The 13,781-nt window shown below is 41.1% G+C and overlaps 1 protein-coding gene across 2 annotated transcripts in view; it reads right to left on the bottom strand.

The window, feature by feature from the left end:
• MECP2 (methyl-CpG binding protein 2) overlaps positions 1–13,781 on the bottom strand; it is a 59,837-nt gene that overhangs the window by 41,390 nt on the left and 4,666 nt on the right. The window contains exon 2 of one of the 2 annotated variants that reach the window (XR_009692051.1): positions 13,119–13,242. The exons of the other annotated variant lie outside the window; for it this stretch is intronic. The gene's annotated coding sequence lies outside the window, so the exon portion shown is untranslated. The remainder of the gene's footprint in view (positions 1–13,118; positions 13,243–13,781) is intronic. 2 annotated transcript variants of the gene reach the window in all.

Genomic DNA, 13,781 nt, shown 5'->3' with positions numbered 1-13,781 from the left:
TATCCTCAGCAACATTTGGTGTTGTCAGTTTTCAGTTTTGGCCCTTCCAGTGGGTATGTAGTGGTATTTTATTGTGGCTTTAATTTGCATTTCTCTGATGACTAATGTTAGCATTTTTTCACGTGAAAACTGGTCATCATTCAGATGCCTTCCTTTATTAAGTACTTACTAAAATCTTTTCCTGTTTCAAAAATAGACTGTCTTTTTTATTATTGAGTTGTAAGAGTTCTTTATATATTCTGGGTATAAGTCATTTGTCAGATATACGACTTTCCTATTAACAACTTGTGTCAACTATTTCTCAGTGACTTCTGTCTTCTCATTTTCTTAATCTTACCTTTGGAAAAGCAAAAGTTTTAAGCTTTAATTAAGTCCAATGAATCCATTTTCCCCTTTAATAATTACTGTTTTCTGTATGCTAAGAAACTTTTATATCAAGATTGTGAAGACATTCTCCTGCTTTTTCCTAAAAGCTTTATATTTAGATCCATAATTAATCTTGAATTAAATTTCATGTATGGCATGTTCAGTTCAGTTGCTAAGCCGCGTCCAACTCTTTGCAACCCCATGGACTGCAGCACGTCAGGCTTCCCTGTCCATCACAAACTCCCGAAGCTTGCTAAAACTCATGTCAATCGAGTTGGTGATGCCATCCAACCATCTCATCCTCTGTCGTCCCTTTCTCCTCCTGCCTTCAATCTTTCCCAGCATGAGGGTCTTCTCCAATGAGTCAGTTCTTCACATCAAGTGGCCAAAGCACTGGAACTTCAGCTACAGTGTCAGTCCTTCCAATGAATATTCAGGACTGATTTCCATTAGGATTGATTGATTTGACCTCCCTGCAGTCCAAGGGACTCTCAAGAGTCTTCTCCAACACCACAGTTCAAAAGCATCAATTCTTCGGTGCTCAGCTTTCTTTATGGTCCAATTCTCACACGTATACATGACTGGGATGTGAGAATCATGATCATTCCCAGAGTCATACTGGGAAAACCATAGCTTTGACTAGATGGACCTTTGTCAGCAAAGTAATATCTCTGCTTTTTAATATGCTGTCTAGGGTGATCATAGCTTTTCCTCCAAGGTGCAAGCATCTTTTAACTTCATGGCTGCAGTCACCATTTGCAGTGATTTTGGAGCCCAAGAAAATAAAGTCTGTCACTGTTTCCATTGTTTCCCCATCTGTTTGCCATGAAATGTTGGGACCGGATGCCATGATCTTCGTTTTTTTAATGTTCAGCTTTAAGCCAGCTTTTTCACTCTCCTCTTTCACTTTCATCAAGAGGCTCTTTAGTTCCTCTTCACTTTCTGTCATAAGAGTGGTGTCATCTGCATATCTGAAGTTACTGATATTTCTCCTGGCAATCTTGATTTCATTCTGTGCTTCATCCAGCCTGGCATTTCTCATGATGTACTCTGCATATAAGTTAAATAAGCAGGGTGACAATACACAGCCTCTTTTCCCAATTTGGAACCAGTCCATTGTTCCATGTCCAGTTCTAACTGTTGCTTCTTGACCTGCATACAGATTTTTCAGGAGGCAAGTAAGGTGGTCTGGTAGTCCCATCTCTTTAAGAATTCTCCACAGTTTGTTGTGATCCACACAGTGAAAAGCTTTAGTGCAGTCAATGAAGCAGAAGTACATGTTCTTCTTGAATTCTCTTGCTTTTTCTATGATCCAATGGATGTTTGCAATTTGATCTTTGGTTCCTCTGCCTTTTCTAAATCCAGCTTGAACATCTGGAAGTTCTCAATTCACAAACTGTTGAAGCCTAGCTTGGAGAATTTCGATCATTACTTTGCTAGTGTGTGAGATGAGTGCAACTCTGCAGTAGTCTGAACATTCTTTGGCATTGCCTTTCTTTGGGATTGGAATGAAAACTGACCTTTCCCAGCCCCGAGGCCACTGCTGAGTGTTCCAAATTTGCTGGCATATTGAGCGCAGCACTTTCACAGCATCATCTTTTAGGACTTGAAATAGCTCAGCTGGAATTCCATCACCTCCACCAGCTTTGTTCTTATTGATGCCTCCTAAGGCCCACTTGACTTCAGACTCTAGGATGTCTGGTTCTAGGTGAGTGATCACACCATCTTGGTTATCTGGGTTATGAAGATCTTTTTTGTGTAGTCCTTCTGTGTATTCTTGCCACCTCTTCATAGTATCTTCTGCTTCTGTTCAGTCCATACCGTTTGTCTTTTATTGTGCCCATCTCTGCATGAAATGTTCCCTTGGTAGCTCTAATTTTCTTGAAGAGATCTTCAGTCTTCCCTGTGGTGAGCAGCAGTTGAAATCTCTATTCATTCCTTCTGCCTTAGCTGGAGTTTAGTAGAGTTTCTATGAAGAATTTGCCTACCTTCCCCACTGCCTGTGGCTAATCTGCTTTCCAGAATTTCTGCCTTCATTCCTCTTATTCCTTAACCCTCGAGTCTAGGTCTCTATCAAAATCTCTGTTTCCCTGCAGCAGCACTGAGGAGGGCTGTCTGTGGGTAAATAGCTGCTTTTCGTCTAATGCAGTTTCCTTCTTCCAAGTATCGACTTCCCTCTAGTTTCTGCCTGTTTTCAGTCTCTCTCTAGTGCCTTAAAACAACTGGTTTTTTATTTTTGTCTTAAGTTGTTAGCTGTTATCTGCAAGGAGGTGGGAGGTAGTCCAAAATGAGCTACCTCACTACTACTAGAAGCAAATCCTCCAGGTGGTTTTTGAACACAATAATCTTGATTTTACGTCCCTGGTGAGATATAGCCTAAGGATAAGAAGAAATCTGAAACTTCATTCATAATTATTATTTTCGCAGTACTAATGATATTATAATTTGATAATTATTTTATGTATATTACAAGATAAAGTAAGTAACCTTTAATGTTAATTAGGAATGAACTTTTTTGTGTAAGAAAACGATATACAAGGGTAAAATAAAGTTGAAGACAAACCCACTAATGTTAATTTAATGACAAACCCTCTAATGTTAATTTCCATTGTAGATATCGTTATGTATTTGTGAGGTAAGAAAGCTTTTCAGTACGTTTTCTAGCTTTGTCCACTGAAAGATCATAGATACAATGGCACCCCAGTAAGAGTGTGCACATCTAACACCAAAATCTTGGATTCTAAATACCATTTCCCACTAAAAGGATCCAGAACTCCTGGAACCAGTTCTGGGGTAGGAAAAGCACACACTGGGATGGAATGTCTTATCCCAGAAAGAAAAGAATCACTCAAAGACTAATTAATAAGGGTATGACATCTTGGTATGTCCAAGATGACACAGGTGCCAGCATAAAGGGAATCTCATTGGCCACATTTGGAATAATTTGATCAAGAAAGAATAGTGACTTTGGCTGCAGAGTAGAACATTTAATAAGTAAAATTCCATGAGTCTATATTGACATGAAAGAGAACAGAAAATACAACAGCAAATATTTTGCCACCATTTTAGGTGATCGTTACACCAGCTCCTTACTCTGGAATTTAGTTATCAAAAGCAAACATTTAATATTTATACTGATCCAGGGTTATTATATCCCCTTCCATAGAGGGGAAGTGTTTTATGGACTAAAGGTGATGGAACAAGAACCACTGTTGTGAATATGAATGCCAACAAGGGAGGTGATGTAAGCTGTCTTCTTTTATAACTCCCCAACACTGTCAAACCAAGAAAGATGCATAAAAAAAGAAAGATGCACAAACATACAATTTAGTTTTGACAGGAACCAAAGAAACTCAAAGGAGACACCATGAAAAGCTGGCATCACATCTCTGGGTCATGGAACAGGAAAGGAGAGGGCTAGACTGTTGTTTTCACTATAACCTCGAGGTTATGCTGTTATCAAGTGGCTATAATACTTTTGATTATAAAATCAAAATCCAAACAACCTAACCCTTCGATAGCTTCCTACTATTATGACATTAACATCAAAAATCCTGCACCCACTGTGTCAGCCTCTCAGCCTGCATCTCAGCCCCTAACCCCTGCTCTGCCGCAGCCTGCTTAAGTATCTCAGTTGATGAAGCTCTGGCCAGACTCGGCTTTCACAGGTACTCTTCTCCACCTGGAAAGCCCTCCTCCACTCTGGGCTTTGCCCCCTTGGTCCCTCACTTCAGCACTGCCTCCTTCAGGTGGGCCTCCATATCCCTCCCAAGGCTGGGCTATTCCTCCATTATACATGATCACAGTGAACCCTCTTCCAACTCCTCCTTTAGAACACTGAACCCATTGTAATTACATAATCACTCAGGAATTATTTAAAGTCTGTCTCTCCAGTCACACTTGAGCTCCATGCAAAAAAGATGCCACTCTGTGTTGGTCACCCTACAGCCTGCCTACCACACTGCCCCAGGTACCGTAGATACCTAACTCCATCATGGGATGAATGGCTGGATGACAGCCTGATGAACTGCAGATCCTTCAACACAGAGCAGCAAGGAACCCAGTACTTGCATGTGGAAACATTTAATCACTTAGAATTAAGTACCACTGTAAAAAAAAATAGGCCTATGAAGTATGTAGCTGTTTCCAAGTGTGGGTGAGAAAGCTGCTCAACATGTGACCTGAACTCTTAGAGCATCTGTCTGAGAAGTGACTTGTGGTGGGGACTGAGGTCTTAGTGTAGGTGGTGAGAAGTGGTTGGTTCTGGGGTACATTTTGAATGTGGAGGCCCACAGTACTTGCTGGTGGATTAGAGGAAGGTGAGAATCGAGGACATCTAGAATTTTAGACTGGTAACTGGGTGGATGCTGATGACATTTAATGAAACAAAAACTAGGAAGAGAAGCAGATCCATTGTTGTTGGTGTTCAGTCACTCAGTTGTGTCCGAAGCAGAGTTGAAGGAGGGAAAAAAGCAAGAGTTCTGTTTGGGACTCGTTAAGTTTGAGATGGCTAGGAGAAACTCCAGGGGAAAGACTGAAGAGGCCATCCAATGCGGGGCTCAAGAGGTTAGAGATGCCAAAAACCATCACAATATTGTAAAGTAATTATCCTCCAATTAAAATAAAGTAATTAAGAAAAGCAAAAATAAATGAGGTTAGAGATGCAAGCTAGAGACACAGGCACAGAGTAGAATGGTCAGCACACAGCCACACACAGAAATGAAAGCACAGAAATAATGGAAACAGCCCTAATTTAAAAAATAAATAAATAAAAAATAAAAATGATGGCATAAAAACATTATCTATGTGTAGATGGCAGTTTTATGGACAATCTTTCCATTTCCTCTTCCCAAATTTTCTAAAAAACATTTTCCCCCACAAGACAGTTATTACTTTTATAATTAGAAAACACAAGTTATTTTCATTTTAGAGAAAGGTAATGATACGTATTTTTACTGACATGAAAAGATATCTATGGCATTATCAATGTGGAAAGAAGGCAAGTTACAACAGTACATACTATATGATCCCATTTATCTCAATCAACATGTAGGAATTTCTCTGGTGGTCCAGTGGCTAAGATTCCATGCTCCCAATGCAAGGGGCCAGATTTCGATCCTTGGTCAGGGCACTAGATCCACCGTGCAGGCTACAACTAAAGATCCTGCGTGCTACTACGAGGAGTGAACATCCCATGTGCCACAACTGAAACCCAGTGCGGCTAAAAAACAAATAAATATTCAATAAGTAAAACATAGACACGTATACACAGGTGTGTAAAGAAGACTCTAGAAGGATATTTAAATTGCCAATAGCAAAGGTAATCTTTAGGTTATTATTTGCCAGTTGTAGTCGCAGTACACTTTGCACAGGATCTGGAAAATATTAATGTGTTCATAAAAAATATTTGATATAGTAACTTAAACTCACTTTTCATGTCATTCTGTCTCTCTTTATTGCACCTGTGTTTTAGGGCTTTCCTGATCTCTTTCCCCGACATAGCGACCACTCAAATGTTGGCCGTTCTTTTATCTGGAGTTGCATGGCATAATGGACTTTGGCCCTCTGAACCACTCCTCAGAAGGACGTTTTCAAATGCATAAAATAAAATACATAGAAATTGATTAACAACTTACTTCAAGAATTGGTATTAGAGTAATATGTGCCTCTTTAGTAAACCACTAAATAGCCAGATCTGGAGGTGAGTCTGACAACTAAGTTTGAGTTGTGATGAACACGAGCAATATTTCAAAATCTCCGTAACTGCATGGAATACAATATGAAAGCATCTTTGATCTCTATTGGTGACACAAGTACAGGTACTCCTAACACTACCATGGTCTGCTGCCTATATCTGTTATTAAATTTTTAGTGAGAGATTAGTAAAAATAAAGGCCAAGTGTTTCTCCCATCCAAGGTTACAGAACCCCTGACTTCTCAAACTTGAGCCAGAACCCTCAGTCTAGAAAGATACACACCAAACTGTAACAGCAATTTTCTCTGCATGCTGGAATTTCCAGAGTAATTTCCACATGCATTTTCTAAATTTCCTAGAATGATGCTTTACTTATGTAATTAAAAATAAAGAGCATAATGAACACTATTTTTGTTTGGCTGTTCATTTTCTTTTGTCTTAAACAATCTGGAAGAGTGGTTAAGAAATTTTACACAGTTGCTCACAGGCTATATTAACAGTTTCTTACAGGGTCATGCCACTGAAAAAAAGACTTTCAATTTTGCCTAACTATTTATTACAATGACTTGAATCATTCCTGTGTTCTTACAAGCCTAGAAAAAAATTCACTAGAATTATTTATTCTGGAGTTAAAAGGAACAAAAAGACAAACTGTCACAACTGCAGACATTTGTCTCCTTTTTTTTGCCAAGTGTAATTCCAAAAACAGCTGAAAATATTAGAGCAAATTAGTACTTAATATGGACTAATACCTTCTGCTGTTTACAAAAACAGAAAACCCAGAAACATGGAAATTTGTATTTTAAAAACAAATTACTAAAAATGTATATACAGATTTAAAATACTTTTCAAAGAAATGTCAAAAGTACCAGAAGAAACCCCAGAAAAACCCAAGTGCTTACATTTTTCAAAAATAATCTACATGAAGACAGTCAGCTCCTGCTGAAAAGCACTGAAGTTGGTGTCTTAGCAGCAAAACGTGAAAAGGAGATGGGAATGAGGTAAAATGTGCCTATCTCAGAAGCCTGCTTTGATTTCTTTCAAAACTAAAAATAAAACCTTCGGACTGCTCTATTAATAAGTCTAGAAAATGGATGCCTTTTTTTGTGGAAAGTTTTCACAAACACCGAAATAAAAATATCTTCTCAGTTAATAGAGCCGAAGGATGTAAACATAAACCAGATGTCAATCCCTGTTTTTCGACAATTCCATTCTCCCTCAGGGCTCTGGTGGGACTTCGGTTGTAAAGATGTTTCCACAGCACAAGGAGACAAGTTAAATGAATGAAGGGCTGCACACAGCAACACGGCCCAGGCTCAAAAGCCAAGGAGCACTTAAAAAGCACAAGCTGCAGAATGTCACCTGCGGTAGGGCACTGTCCTGGGAATTCGCAAAGTACTTCAAAGGTTATAAATTGGCCCGTGGAACACAGCACGGAGCCTGGCTGGGGAGTAACCCCATTGCCTTTGGGGGATGGACAGCCTCTCAGTCTCCAGGATCAGGGAGGAAAGGAAGGTTTGAGGGGGAGACATGGAGCGGGAGCCCCTGGGGTCTGATGGGCAGATGGCTTCCAGAGCCCAGGGTTGGGGGGACAGGCCAGGTGGCCGGAGTGCCTGCCACCATTTCCCGGGGCTCGGGACCCTCTCAGAGTGAGGCCACTGGAAGGAAGCCTGAGCCTATTTGGCACAGCCGGGCCAGCTGGGTCTGCTCTGCCACCAGCATCCCTGCCAGCGCAGCTGCTCTGAGACCCCTGCCGCCCCATCCTCTCACCGTGAACTCTCCAAGTTCTCTCCCGTCTGAGCCTCCAGACAGCCCTCTCCTCTGCATGTGCCTCCTCCTGGAATCTAAAGGTGCCTTATCATTCAGGTCCTGGGGGGGGAGTCATTTTTCAAAGAAGTCTCTTCCCTGACGCTACCCAGGATACCAGGTGGGATCTGTCTAATGTTTCCGTGCACTCTAAGTGGCCACTGTCGCCTTTAGCCCATTGTAAAATAAAGGCGTATTGGCCTGTTGTCTTTTAGACCAGAAAATCACTGACTGTATGAACAGTCCCTAGCATCTAGGGCAGGAACTGACAAATAAAAGATGCTCAAATAGTCCAGGGTAAGTGAAAAAAGGACTGCAATAGAAAGAGTACCACAGTCAACGAGAAATGAGGTGACAGCAATATGGTCCTGAATACTTTCAGGGTACTCCTTATGACATCACAACACAAATGAGAGAGAATGTTGAGCAGCTGTGGCGCTCTTCAACCCTGAGTCCCAAGGAGCCGCTGCAAGTTAGAACGTACCAAAATAAAAACACTCCATTTTCTTCATGATCCACAAATGAGAACAGGCTGACGTTCTCCTTGCCAAATAAAGGGTCCCGTCTCAGTTCCTCTGTTCACACTAGGTCGTGAAATGGAAGCGTCTGAAGTTTTGCTTTCTCATGCTAACTGCTGAAAATGATTTCTTCCTACCCGAATAAACAGCTCTCTAATCTCTACAAATTTGTGCTTATCTACTCAAATGTAGTTTTTTTCCCCCTCTAAAACCACGCAATTGGAAGGCCAGCCTTGATTTAGCATTACCTATCAAAAGTTAAAATGCATATATCCTTTGACCCAGCAAGTTCCAGCTCTATGAATTTCTCCTACAGAACTTGACTGTGAAAAATGGTATTATATAAAAGACTATTCACTACAACATTAATGAAATAAAAAACACTGGAAACATAAATATCCATCAAGAGAAAATCAGTTAAGAAATTATGATGTATCCATAATGGACTACTACACCAACCCTTAAAATGAGTGACATGTCTCTACAGAAATTGATATCACACACGCATCAAAATACATTAACTAAAAAGAGCAAACTGTGCAAATGTGCAGTTTTACTATTTGGTAAAAAACCACTTGCACAAAATATATACATAAACACACATATAAAAATAAATAATAATATGAGGTATCTAGAATAGTCCATTTCATAGAAGACAAAGTAGATGAGCAATTGCCAGGGACTGAGGGAGGGGGAGGAGTGGGGAGTTCTCATTTAACGGGTATCATTTCAGTTTTGCAAGATAAAAGGGCTCTGGAGATACATGGTGGTGATGGCCACACAGCAAAGAGAATGTACTCAATGTCACTAAACTGCACATTGAATAGTTAAAACAGAAAATTTTCTGTTATGAACATTTCACAATTTCAAAATTACACATGCACACTCACAGATTAATAAGAAACTGGTAATGATGGTTGCCTTCAGGGAGAAAGGGATGTCTGGGGACAGGATGGCAAAGAGATCTTATACCATGTAACTTTTTATACCACCTTTTTAATGCTGTACTGTTATATATGTATTTAAAATAATCATTAAAAAACCTCAGCCTTACACAAGAAGCCTTTTCTTTAATCACATGTCACTTATGTCATTTCTTTAAGTCAAAAAGAAATTAGGACTCCACTTCAGTTTTGAGGGTACTTATTAGATTTAAATGATGCCAGCCGCAAAAAATTACACTTGTTCCCCAAAGATCACATTCACCAAAACCCTGTCTTTATTTTTATCAGCTATTACAGAAAGCTTCAAAATCATCATAGAAGAAAATTACCATTTTTATCAGAGCACAACTTTTACTCCATCACAACCAAGGCAGTTGAATATAAAACTATTTTAACGGCAAAAAGCCCTCATCATAAATCAAGACACAAATCAGCCCGCAATTATCCGAGTTAGAAAACAAACTATGCTTATGTTGCAGTCTACCCTATGGCTCCGACTTCCGTGTCAGAATTTAAAACACACACATGCATATATACACCCTCTGAAGTCCTCCTAGTTTACCTAAAACCTACTTTTGTGAAGATCTGCTATTTTCTCAAGTCTTTCGGAATGGGCAAGGGAGCCATGCAGCTGGCATCACGACCTCTGTCACCTTCCCCAGCACCCCACGGCCAGTGAAGAAGGCAGCACATGCAGGGCCCAGCACCATCCCTGGCTCAAAGCAGGAGCGAAAATATTTGTTGGATGAATGCATAAACCATTATCTGTGGACGGGCTTGACCTCAAGAGCCTCACAAAGAAAAAACTTCAGAAAGAAGTAAAAGATGCTCTATTCACTTGAAGTTGGCATACAATAAAGGTGAAGACCAGATAGCTCAACAAATGGCTATGACATACTGGCTAGCGGGACTCGAGACCTCATCCCGTCCCGAAGTTAAATACCGAAACAAGTATCCCAAATACCATACAAAAAACATAAGACAACTTACCTATACGAATCTTTTGCATATATCAAATATGTATGTACGAATATAGCACATCATCAAGTTTTTTAGGAAGAAAGAAAATCTAGATGATTATTGTCATGTCACATAACAAAGAAAAATCTCTGCATGATGACAGAGATTTAATATCCTTAATATATTAATAGTTCTTATAAACTGACTTAAAAAGAAATACCCTGATGGGAGAATAAATGCAGGACATGAACAGGCAATTCACAAAAACCAAATACAAATGGCCAGTGACCACTGACGTTCAACCCTAGTAATAACCCAAGAAACACATATTTAAAAAGGACATCCAATTCTGGGAGGGTATGGGAAATAAGGGAAGTGGCACTTGCTAAGACTGTCACGGGAAATGGGATAGACATTTTGGAAGGCGGTGTGGTTAAGTTCCCACCAGCAACTTCAAGTCTAGGCAGCCATTCTTCATAAGGACTGGCACCTGAGGACATTCAATCCAATAGCATCTTTAATAGTGAACCATCAAGAAAACCAAAAAGGGGAACACTTCATGACAGTAAATTGGCACCAAACTATGCTTCCATTTAACAGAAATGAGGAAGAGAAACGTATCACATTGATAGATGTAGAATATGTACCATGTGATCCTTATTTTGTCAAAAATACAAACAGAACATATTTGCAGAGCCTGGGAAGAAGAATCAGAAGGATCTACATTACGCTATTAACAGCGGTTACTTTGGGTAGTGGGTGCGGAGAGTACTGGGAGCATTTGCTTTTTTATTGATATACTTTAAAATAGTTTGACTTTTCTTTTTTAAAAAAAAGCATGTATTATTTTTTATAATTTCTTAAAAAGGAAAAGTAGTAAGAGATCAAGTACTTATCTATTAAAGACAGGTTCTGTCCTTTGAGAATTCCCTTCAAAGCTCCCTGATAGCTCAGTTGGTAAAGAATCTGCCTGCAATGCAGGAGACCCTGGTTCGATTCCTGGAAGATCCGCAGAAGGGATAGGCTACCCACTCCAGTATTCTGGCCTGGAGAATTCCATGGACTGTATGCTCCATGGGGTCACAAAGAGTCGGACACGACTGAGCGCCTTTCACACTCACACTCACTTCAAAGTCCCTTGAAGCTCAAACGGCTGTGTCTCTCCCATTCATAAGTAATAAGAGTTATTTTTTAAAAACATCTCTTCCTTTCTACATTGTTTAGAAGAAACTGTACAGAGTCGCCACCATCTGTGTTATGAAATCCATTTGCAATCGGAGAAAAAGACTATTAAAAACATCAATCACCCCTTCAGGCCTAATATCTATCAGAAGAAACCCATTCACTGCCTGTATTACATTTCGTCCACACAGTTTCTGAGACAATGCACAAAGCGGCAGCCAAACGACTCCCACCAGCATAAATACGTGGTGTACAAAGAACGTCCTGTCAGCAGGGCCCAGAGCACACCCCGCAGTGGTAAATGGGAATGACAATTTAAGTCACAGGATCACAAGCAGAACCAAATTTGCGACTTGGAGGCAGCGTGATGCTCTTCACTTCTGTCTACACCTTTTCTGCTCCTCCACCCAAACTCTCTGCCCCTCTCCCAGCCCCGAAATGGGCCAAGACGGATGTCCACACAGCTTCAGACTGAAGCATCACAAGTCGCTAGAGAGAGACAACTAAGCTCACAACTTGAGGGGGTCAGCTGGAATCCCAAGAACCGCATATGTGTAAAGTCACGTGTTTTTCTTTGGAGAAGAAATGGAGAAATCAAATTAGCGTGTTCAGTCTTACCACACGGGATGTTTGCAATCCAGATGTCAAAACATCAAATGTGGATGTGGCCTCCAAAAAAGCTTAAGATACTGAGCCTGCCGGTTTAGAAATGAAGGAATTGTTCGATGTGACCAAATACAAAGGCCAGGAGGTGGTGCCCAAACACCTGACACACAGGTGACAGGACCCCTGCACAGCAGACTCAGAGGGCCTAGCTTCCCAGCTTCTCAAAAGGCCTTCCTCCTGCTCTAAAGTCTCAAGAGCCCAAAGGGCCTCAGCGTGCTCTCTGTGGCCCCTGTGGGAGGTGTGCAGCATACACACACTCAATTCCCTGGTGACTCAGATGGTAAAGCATCTGCCCGCAGTGCGGGAGACCTGGGTTCGATCCCTGGGCTGGGAAGATCCCCTGGAGAAGGTAATGGCCACCCACTCCAGTCCTCCTGCCTAGAAAATTCCATGGATGGAGGAGCCTGGTGGGCTACAGTCCATGGGGTCACAAAGAGTCGGACACGACTGAGTGACTTCACTTTCTTTTCTTTATTTCTGCTGTCTGGCCACAGCTTGCAGGAAGTCGTCCTTCTAGGGGACCACACGAGGGTTCCCGTGTCTGCAAATGCATCACCGCCACTCGCTAATGTTGACCAGGAAGTCATTTACCCGAGACCAGAGCAAATAGAGCACCACGCTGAAGGCCGCTAGGTGAGAGCCGGAGCAGCGGGTGAAGAGCTCCCAGCGCTCTCCGCTCAGCTGACCTGCTTGAAGGTGAACTGAAGGGGCAGGTCACCAGTTCCAGCTCTAATCTGACACCCACCCCCGGATCATACCATGGCTACCAAGAAGCCTTAACCCAACTGACCTTTCAGGGCTCAGGGAAGTGACTTTTTTTTATTATATGGCACAGTTTGGCACCGTTATGTCTTTAGTCTTTGGGGTACTTTGATAACGGTTCAAGAGTAGTAGATCTTGTTTGATTCCTTTTTTTTTTTTTTAAAAACAGATGGCCAAACCAGGACATATACTAAAAAAAAAAAAAGGAAGGTTACTTACCTGAGCCCTAACATTCCAGCTACCATGGAATCTTGTTGGAGCTGGTCTACAGAAGCAAGATGTATTCTGGGGAGTCACATGTCACATCAAAGCAGGAACTGGTGAGTCTGTATTTTTATGGAGCCTAAAACAAAGAAAATCGTAAGTTGAAAGCCCCCATCGTGCTGCACGACCTTTTTCCCAGGGCTATTTGGGACATTTTGAAGATACACATACAGACAAAGTACCTTGCTATTTCCCAGCTTACCTAGCTAGAAACAAAGGATACACTGAAATTTACTGCCAGATAACACACAGTGCTAAAGGAAAGATTCTTGAGTGTTAGAACTGACACTATCACAGGTCTTGTCACCTCTGAGGAACATTTTGACAGTATAAAACGTACAGTTAGGAAGCGATCTCCAGTAAGTACTTCGTGCAACACGTCACACAGAAATACCCAGAGACAGAAGATATGTTCCAGAGAACACGCAACATCAAAATGTCATCCCAAGAACACATGAAATGTAGAGGCAAAGTCTCCTGTCATTTTCAAGCAGCTGAAGTTGCAACAAGCTGCTGTGACATCACGTAAAGAGGCTTTAGCCAGGAGAGAAAAAAAACAGGTGGAACCAACAGAAACCAAGTACCCCGGGAGATCCTAAGCCATCCTCAGATATACAC

Source organism: Dama dama, chromosome X (genome assembly GCF_033118175.1).
Source record: "Dama dama isolate Ldn47 chromosome X, ASM3311817v1, whole genome shotgun sequence".
NCBI classification, from domain to species: domain Eukaryota; kingdom Metazoa; phylum Chordata; class Mammalia; order Artiodactyla; family Cervidae; genus Dama; species Dama dama.
The sequence above is the reverse complement of the archived record's forward strand: the minus strand, read 5'-3'. Positions and strand labels throughout refer to the sequence as shown.